Below are 9467 nucleotides of genomic sequence, written 5' to 3'. Positions count from 1 at the left end.
CAGTATTTCTTTCAGAAAGATCAAATTTTCAAAACAAATTATATTTCCCACATTCGTAATCTCTGTATTTTTCCACGTGCATAAAAAACAAAATTCGAAAAACAATTAAAAATTAGAAAATTTCGACGGGGAGGGGGAAAATTATAATTTTGAAAACAGGATATCTGGTTAAAATCGTATTAACTCCTTTTTATTCCATGAAACAATACATAGTTCGTGATCCTTCTTAAGAACATAAATCACTTTCATGCAAATTGTACCCCCCACCCAACACACACACACTTCACTTCTGGACAAAACAATAACTTTCATTACACCAGTAATCCACTCCACTATATATCAGCTAACAGAATACATTACGCTTATCAAGACGGAACACAGCCAAATCATTCACAGTTTACCGCTTCTTCTCATAATAACGATATACAAATTGACATATGAATTTTTACACATGTTTTCATTCGTTACTTAAAATCAAATTATACAATGCACAACTTCAAATTGCTATGTCTTCCATCTCATATGTTCCTTAATCGTTCACTCATTTTCAGCCATGCCACCAAAACGAAGACATTCTCTTTATCTCTACAAACAAGGGCCGCAAAGAAAACTGCCTCTCTTCGTGCTCAAGAAAACTCACTTCAGCGATGCCTCAATGTGTAATATTTCAAAACGATCACCGACGGCAGAAGTTCTGCTCTAAACTACACTTATTGTTTGGGATGAATGCACGATGGCACACCGCGGTTCACTAAAAGCCCTAGATAGGCCACTAAGGGATATTAGAAACAATACTGCCGTTATGGGGTACTTAACTGTTGTCCTTGCAGGGAATTTACGTCAAATATTACCACGGGGTACGCGAGCTGACGACATCTATGTGTGACTGAAGTTGTCACCTCTGTGGAGATTCGTTCGTCAGCTTTCATTAAGTAACAATATGCGAGCTCATCTCTACAACGACCCGACCCTTTAGCTGAGGAGTTCTTTCATCAACTTCTACAAATTGGAAATGGCGCCTCACCCTGCATGTACCGCAATGTGGGCAAATGGTGTCTACATTGGCCGAGCTTAAGAAAAGGTATTTCCCACATTGCAAGACAACTTCAAAAACAAAGCATGGTTCGCAGAGAGAGCTATTTTAGCACCTCGGAATGAAAGCGTTGATTAAGTAATCCATGAACTCCTCCACGTTCTACCTGGAGATGTTTCAACGTTTGTCTCCATTTATACTACCATCGACGAACATGCCACTGTTGAGTATCCAGTTGAATTTCTCAACTCTCTACAACCCACAGGACTACCACCGTATTAGCTGTTCCTAAAGAAAGGTGATCCTATCATGCTCTTGTGGAATTTCGATCCACCACGACTATGCAATGGTACAAGATTGACTGTCGCTACAATGACAAGTCATGTCCTACAAGCAACCATTATTGCCGGCTGTCATCGAGGAGAGATGGCATACATTCTACGCATGCCCTTTATTCCCTCAAATGTGTCATTTCAATTCAAGTGCCTCCAGTTCCCAGTGCCATTATGCTTCGCTATGACAATCAACAAAGCCTGGGATTAAACTTTAAAAACTGTGGGTCTCAATTTACAAATATCCTGCTTTTCTCATGGACAACTATGTGTCGCATGCTCTCGAGTTAGCAGTGCAGATGACTTGTATATTTATTCTATCAATACTTGGCTTATGCAAAACATAGTTTACCCAGAAGCATTTCACTTAATACATGTTGAAGTGTGTAGTCTGCCCAAACATTAGAGAAGATGCTTTTCACAATGAAGCAGCTTTCTTTCCATGTACCTTACTTTCTGCAATACAGATACCTCTACTTCTCCATACGTCATCCAGTTCTTTAAATCCGTATGTCTAGGTCATTTTGGGGGCAATATTAGGATTTCACTCTAATTTAAGCTACCATTCTACATGTTTTTCGAGTCAACAATTTCAACCTTGCTCATTACAAAATAACCGAAAAACATGTTTATAAAGAAGAGTTGTTTGCTTCAAACACCTAGTGTGCTGCTTCTGTCCATAAGAAAGAAACAAATAATACGATGTGGCTGTAGATCATGACACCCGGGCAACGCCGGGATGCATTGCTAGTGTATGTATGTATGTATATATATATATATATATATATATATATATATATATATATATATATATGGAATAATTATTATGAAGCATTGTGTAGAATATATTGTATAAAGGATCGTGGGTAAGGCCAGAACAATGCGAAGTAAATGCGGGGCAAATCCCAAGAAAACAAATATATGAATTAATGTAGACTTACCTTGCATTCAATATTTCGGGATTATGACCCCATTTTCAAGAAACTGACGAATGTTGTCGATGTGCGTGTGTGAGATTTCTTCCACATATATTTAGCTAATTATGCTTTTGATCGCGTATATTTAGCCAAGGATGTTTTTGAATTTTAAAGACCATGTAGACTCAGGTTATGATATGGGAGAATTTAGAGAACATATTTTCACACATTAATGTCGGGTAATATTAGAGAGCGTATTTATTCAACTGAGGACGTTATGGTATTTTAGACACCATATATACTCAGCTAATGACATTCAGAAATTTTAGAGACCATAATATATTCAGCTAATGATGTTGGGTTGGTGGATTTTAGAAACCATACATATATACATTTATCGCGCGCGCGCACACAGGCACTCTCTCTCTATCTGTCTCTCCCCCCCCCCACACACACACATACATACACACACATATATGCATACACACACATTCCGGTAATTAGATTAGAGGTAAGTTAGAGATCATATATAATCAGGAAATATTAATTTTGAGATATTTTAGACACCTTGTACACTCAGGCAATAGTTTGTTGGATTTTAGTGACCATATATATAAGAAATGCTCCATAATACATACATGGTGGTTGTCTACTCCTTATGCAGAGTCTGACCACCTCTTGTACCTGCACCTTAGATCCATCATGACGTCTGATGTGGCTTTTTAAACCAGACAATGTATTGAAAAGACACCCACATAAATTGCATATTCGATTTGGACCACCAAGAGCTGCAGTTAAATTCTGATTTTTGTTGGTCTTAAAATATCTTTTGAGGCATCTGTTAGATTTGCAGATCTTATGGCATACGTGACATTGAAAGATGTGCACATATATATAGGTAGAATAGCCGGTGGAGGTTCGTTTTTCATGGGTCCGCAAATGAGATTTGAGGCCGGCAAAAGAAAGGCATGGTTTGTCACAAACTGCGCACACAAAAAGGTCATTGTGATTTACCTCGATCGTAACATTTTTCTTTAAATCTCTCTTGAGTCTTGCATGCGTTATCCGGGCCTCTTCAAACGTTTTCATTCCGCTCCATTCTTTTGTTCACCATCCAGCTCGATCCGAAGCAAGGGTTTCTATGTCCTCTAAATCCATTCCAAGTGACTTTATGGTAATCCTTATGCTGTCCTTAAACCTCTTTTTAGGTTTACACCGATAGCGTTTCCCCTTTGCAAGCTCACCATAAAACAGCTGTTTGGGTGTGCGTTCATCCTCCGTTCGAACAGAATAGCTAGACCATCTCATTTGGTTTTTCAGAATCATTTCTTTAATTGAAGTGATGCCTGCAGACGCAAGGAAATCTGTGCTTGGAGAAAAAAACAAAAAGACACCATTTAATTTTTAAAATGCGATGAAGGCATTTTTGGTGGATTTGTTCTAACAATTTGAAATGTCTATCATAACACGTCCATACATACATACATACATACATACACTTGTGTGTGTGTGTGTGGTGGGGTGTATGTGTGTAATGGACAGACTCGAATAATGTCACATGTTTCTCTACATCACTGTTGTTTCCATGTATAAGGAATGCAATTTTTCATTTTCACAAATTATAATTTGTTATTTATAATGAGTAAATTCAGCCTGTCGTAATGGGTGTAAGTTAGTGACATGGGTTTCGTAGAATTTAGTTGAGAAGTAATTAGAATTCATTTAATTATTGTCATTTGCTACTAAAATTATAATTTCTGTCATACAGAGGAAATCAAATGTAATAGTTCAAAGAATAAGTGTTTAGGCATCTAATCATATGTAATTCTAAATTGTATCATTGTTGTCTTTGTAATTGTCTTTATATCATTTGATTTGTAATTAAACTATGCCCTGTCTATACCTAGTACACATGCACGATTAATTAGAAAGTAAATATTTAGATATAAGAGCATCTACAAAGCCTGTTCATACTGTGAAATAATTACCAGAGAATGCTATTGCCTATTACCTATGGAGAGAAGGGATTGTCTCCAAATAGGGTGAGAATGAAATAAATATCAAAGATATAAGTAAGTAGGTATACAAGTAAGTAGACAGATATACTAATCTGTGCACATGCACACACACGCGCGCACACATATAGAAAGGGAAAGACAAAGATATAGAGATAGATATATTTAACAACATACACATGCTTACACAGATATACACACATACAAACACACAAATCCACATACATATATATATAGAGAGAGAGACCGAAATATAGACAGACAGACAGAGAGAAGAAGACAGAGAACTGCAGAAAGACATAGAGAAAGCAAGTGAAAGAGAGAGAGTAAATTTGGATAGCACTATTTTTTAAGGATATGATTACTAAAACATGGAAAAGAAACGAACAGAATGCTTAGCTCCAATTTTCTTTTTTTTTTTTTTTTTTTTTTTTTTTTTCATTGAAACGAATTCTGAAATTTCCATCGCAAAAAATTACTTTTTTTATTGCAGTTGATTCACTCTAATTATAACTGTCTTTCTCCTTATTTTCCATGGAGCCTTTCCATTTTTGATTGAAAGGTCAAGATGTAAACAATCTTCCATTAAAAATAGTTGAGAAATGTTAGAACTAATAAAGCAAAGAACGATAGCTTTGAAGGTCAAGAAATTCCAATTATTTCCAATGATTTCAACCAGGTATTGCATGCTTTCTTTCAATAATGGCTACGTAGTTTCTTATATAATATTGTTGCTCTGTATGAAGAAGGAATGGAGCGACAATATCATCATTGCTGTAGGTTTCAATGAGATTTTCTTCATTATTGCAAATATCTAACTCAGTTTTCATATTGCATTGCCTGAAAAATACAGGTATAGTTGCTGAGTTGTTAAAGTGTTGGACTGAAAAAACTATAATTACCATTCCATTGTGCTTCTAGCCATGCATTGAATATAACCGCTATTCTCAATTCTCCTTTTCAGTTAAATAGACATCTTGTACAATGACAATGTATATCTCTGTTGCAACTTAACAACGACAGCTGCATCAAGCAATCTGCAAACATTAAAGTAATTGATTAAACTGGAAATCTACTACTACAGCTGCTGCTGCTGCTGCTGCTACTACTACTACTACTACTACTACTACTACTACTACTACTACTCCTTTGTAATGTAGTCACAAGGCCTGACATTTTGTAGGTGTTCATGACATCGACTCCATTACTTGACTGGTACTTTATTTTATCAACCTCGAAATGTTGAAATGCAAAGTTTACCTCGGTGAGATTTGAATAATAATAATAATAACAACAACAACAACAACAACAACAACAACAACAACAACAACAACAACAACAACAATAATAATAATAATAATAATAATAATAATAATAATAATAATGATAATAAGAGCATTCAGAGAGCGCAAACCTCCGCCAAGGCAAGACCAGCGTCCTCTCAACGATTAACCAGAAATGATTTTTAAAATGAAAATATCTGAAATAAACTCGATTGCTCTCACAAATGAGAATAGTAAAAATGAACCCGACCACTCTCAAAAATTAAGTTAAAAAACAGGAAAAATAATCTAGAATCCTTGTCCGGTACCGTATCGATCCCAAAATCTAATCAGTTCGTGCTAGTCACGACGCCAAACATCCCTGAAAGTTTCATCCGAATCCCCCCAGCGGTTCTTGAGATATCTTGTCTACGGACAAACAAACACGACTGAAAACAGTACTTCTGCCTTCGCTAAGGCGGAGGTAATAATAGTCTTGGTGTAAAAGATGGGCTACAGCAAATATTCTGCTCAATACCACAGATATGCTTGTCAGTTGTTTGACCTTAATTAGTTGAGCATGTCCCTTAGTGGCTGACGATATGTGTATCTCTGATCAAGAGCAGAAGTAGTGGGGGAACATTATAGCCATGTTGAGAGGATTTCTTTGGAGTGTGAATAATTCACCTTTGGAAACATAGATGTTTCGTTCAACATTCTTAAATAACCCTTATTCAGAGACCATTTGAGCAGGATGGGCTACTCGACTTGAAGAAAATAAAGGAAAGGAAGAAAGAAATTAAGTATACACTAAAAAAAAGGGGACATACGCATAGCATACAAAGGTTAAAAAAGAAAAAAAGTGACGGGGAGGATGATAGAGTTGTGGCCCTCCTGATACAGGAAGGCCTCGAGGGATAATCGAGGAACTCCACTGTTCGAGATTTCCCTGAAACCCCAAGAGCAAGTGCCCTCCAATTCCTTCTCTCCGACTCACGGGTCTACACTCAGAGAGGTATCATTCACTCTTGCGTTTTCGCAACTTTCACCCACCTTTCAGTAAACTCACTCGAGGACAGCACTTTCCTCTCCACTCTCAATTTCCTTTTTTGAAGAAGTCAATGAGAACTCAATTAAAGAGGAATATATCTGTCTTCATGCCTTTCAGCCTTGTCCACCAAACAATCTCTTTCGCCACAGCCATCAGGCAAAGGAAAACTGCCTTGCCTGCCTGAATGAAGGAGGGCAGCGGTGCGATCATCACTACAGACTCGGTCGGCAGACGGAACAGTCCCACACGTGACAGCAGCTATTCGACATAACCCCACAAGTCAGCAATGTCGGGACACTGATCGAGGGCGTGCGGAATTGTTTCGTCACTCTGCATGCACCTCGGACAAGCCTGTCTGACAGAACATCCGTGCCTGTTGAGTTTATCTTGAGCCGGTAGCGCTCCCCGGTAGCCAAGGACATCTGGAAATTATTCATGATAGTTTCTGATCGGAAAGTCTTCCGAAACAGACTAGCTAGTTCGCTCTCGTTGGCGCCCAGAGTCTCCCCGAGAATGTCGTCGCACTTCCTCGCCACTAATCCTCTATAAACTTCTAAAGAGGAACATCCACCGGTCCCATTGCCTGACTGGTAGAGAGAGGGCTGTGAGCACCTGACGACATTAATGTGCTTACATCAACTTCCCACCTTCTTACGAAAATCTTTCCATCTAATATATACATCTTCAGATCTCTGATTGAGACCTGGTCAGAAGGTGAAATAAAATGCAAATCAATCGGGAAATAATAATAATAATAATAATAATAATAATAATAATAAATTTCCTGATGCAGTACAAGGCAGTGGCTCTCATGGCTTCTGATCTTAACTGATTGGAAGTGATGTCATGTACATTATTTTGTCTTGGTATAAAAGATGGGCTACAGCAAATATTCTGCACAATACCACAGATTTGTTTGTCAGTTTTTTTACCTTAATCAGTTGAGCATATCCAATAATAATAATAATAATAATAATAATGGTTTCAAATTTTCCACAAGGGCAGCCATGTTTGGGGAGGGGACTAGTCGATTATATCGACCCAAAGTTCAACTGGTACTTAATTTATCGACTCCGAAAGGATGAAAGGCAAAGTCGACCTCGGCAGAATTTGAACTCAGAACGTTAAGACGGACGAAATGTCGCTAAGCATTTTGTCCGGCTAATGATTCTGCCAGCTCGCTGCCTTAATAATATTAATCCTTTCTACTTAAGGCACAAGGCCTGAAATTTTGAAGGAGGGGTGAAGTCGATTACATCGATCCCTGTGTTTCACTGGTATTTAATTTAAGTCAACCTCGGTGGAATTTGAACTCAGAACGTAAAGACGGACAAAATGCCGCTTGGCATTTTGCCTGGCGTGCTAACAATTCTACAAGCTCACCACCTTAATAATAATAATGATAAGGAAGAAAGAAAAGTTGAGAGATATGATAGGTTAGCTTGGGAAGTTAAGCAGTTGTGGTCGATGAAAAAGGTAGCAGTAGTACAAATAATTGTCGGAGCCCTGGGAACAGTGAGCAAAAATTTCAAGAAGTACGTGGAACAAATAGGGGCTGCAATAAGGGTGAAGCACTTGCAGAAAACAGCACTGCTTGGAACCGCTCGAATATTCCGGAAGGTGCTCGAAAAATAAGAGGTGTTACCTTAGTTCACTAGTAGTGAACAGCTGACACCGTAGTACATCTCCAGCGTTAGAAGCTGTGCAAAGGCAATAATGATAATAGTAATAATAATAATAATAATAATAATAATAATAATAATAATAATAATAATAATAATAATAATAATGGTGATGATAACCTTGAATAAGTGTCATGATCTCCTTATCTAATATCTATCTCATTATTTGCTTCTTTAATTATCTCTTTCACATAGAAGTTGGTCAAAGCACTATACTTCTGCTGTTTTAATATACATTTTATCAGATATATATTAAATATTTACTTTATCTTCTTATTTTCTCCATGTTTGATTTCCTATCCACCAATCCCTATTGAAATATAATTCAATATCTAAATTTGTATAGAATATATATATACACACGCACGCATACACACACGCACACCCACATGCGCACACACACACACGCACACGCACTCACACACACACATAAACACAATCGATCAGTTGTTTAGATCTGCAGTCCCTCCGGCCAGTAGATCTGGAGGTATGATGAGTCGCTATATTGCCAAGATCAATAATAGACACGAAACCAATGATAACGTTTTTGACTCCTAGACAAAGTTGTGGCGGCTTTCCAGTCACGCCTGTCACTAAGGGGATGCACTGGACGGCCAGAGTCCCCTTACCATTCGATAGTAAACCCTCAGATTTACAGTGATATACTTATTTCGCAACTCCACTTTAGCATTATTACAAATTATTATCCGCCCAGAATATTCTGAAGCACCCCCAGGCACCAAAGTCTGGCGACAGACCTATTTCCTGTTAGATCAGAACGCCATTTCCTACAGAGAATTCGTTGGTTGGAACCCAAACAACTGACGAAAGCCACCAAGATGATAACCATGCCATCTGAAACTAGCTCAAGTAGGCACAATACGTATGATTGGCTTTTTTGTATTATAACCTATTAGTATGTATCTAAATTACATTTTTTTTCTCATTACGGTTCGAATGTAAGGACAATCGATTTTGTTACCTGGCAGCCACATACTTGATGCGAAAGGAGATGTCTTTATATTATGATGTAGCATACATGTAATCGATGGATATCTTACTTCTGAAATGTTTGTTGTACCAAACTGCGATTGTCTCTTCTTCATATTTTATACATATACATACACTGACTTTACACACGCACACACACACACACACACACACACACACACACA

This window comes from Octopus bimaculoides, chromosome 11 (genome assembly GCF_001194135.2).
Source record: "Octopus bimaculoides isolate UCB-OBI-ISO-001 chromosome 11, ASM119413v2, whole genome shotgun sequence".
Classification (NCBI taxonomy): domain Eukaryota; kingdom Metazoa; phylum Mollusca; class Cephalopoda; order Octopoda; family Octopodidae; genus Octopus; species Octopus bimaculoides.
This window is presented reverse-complemented; position numbering follows the sequence as displayed.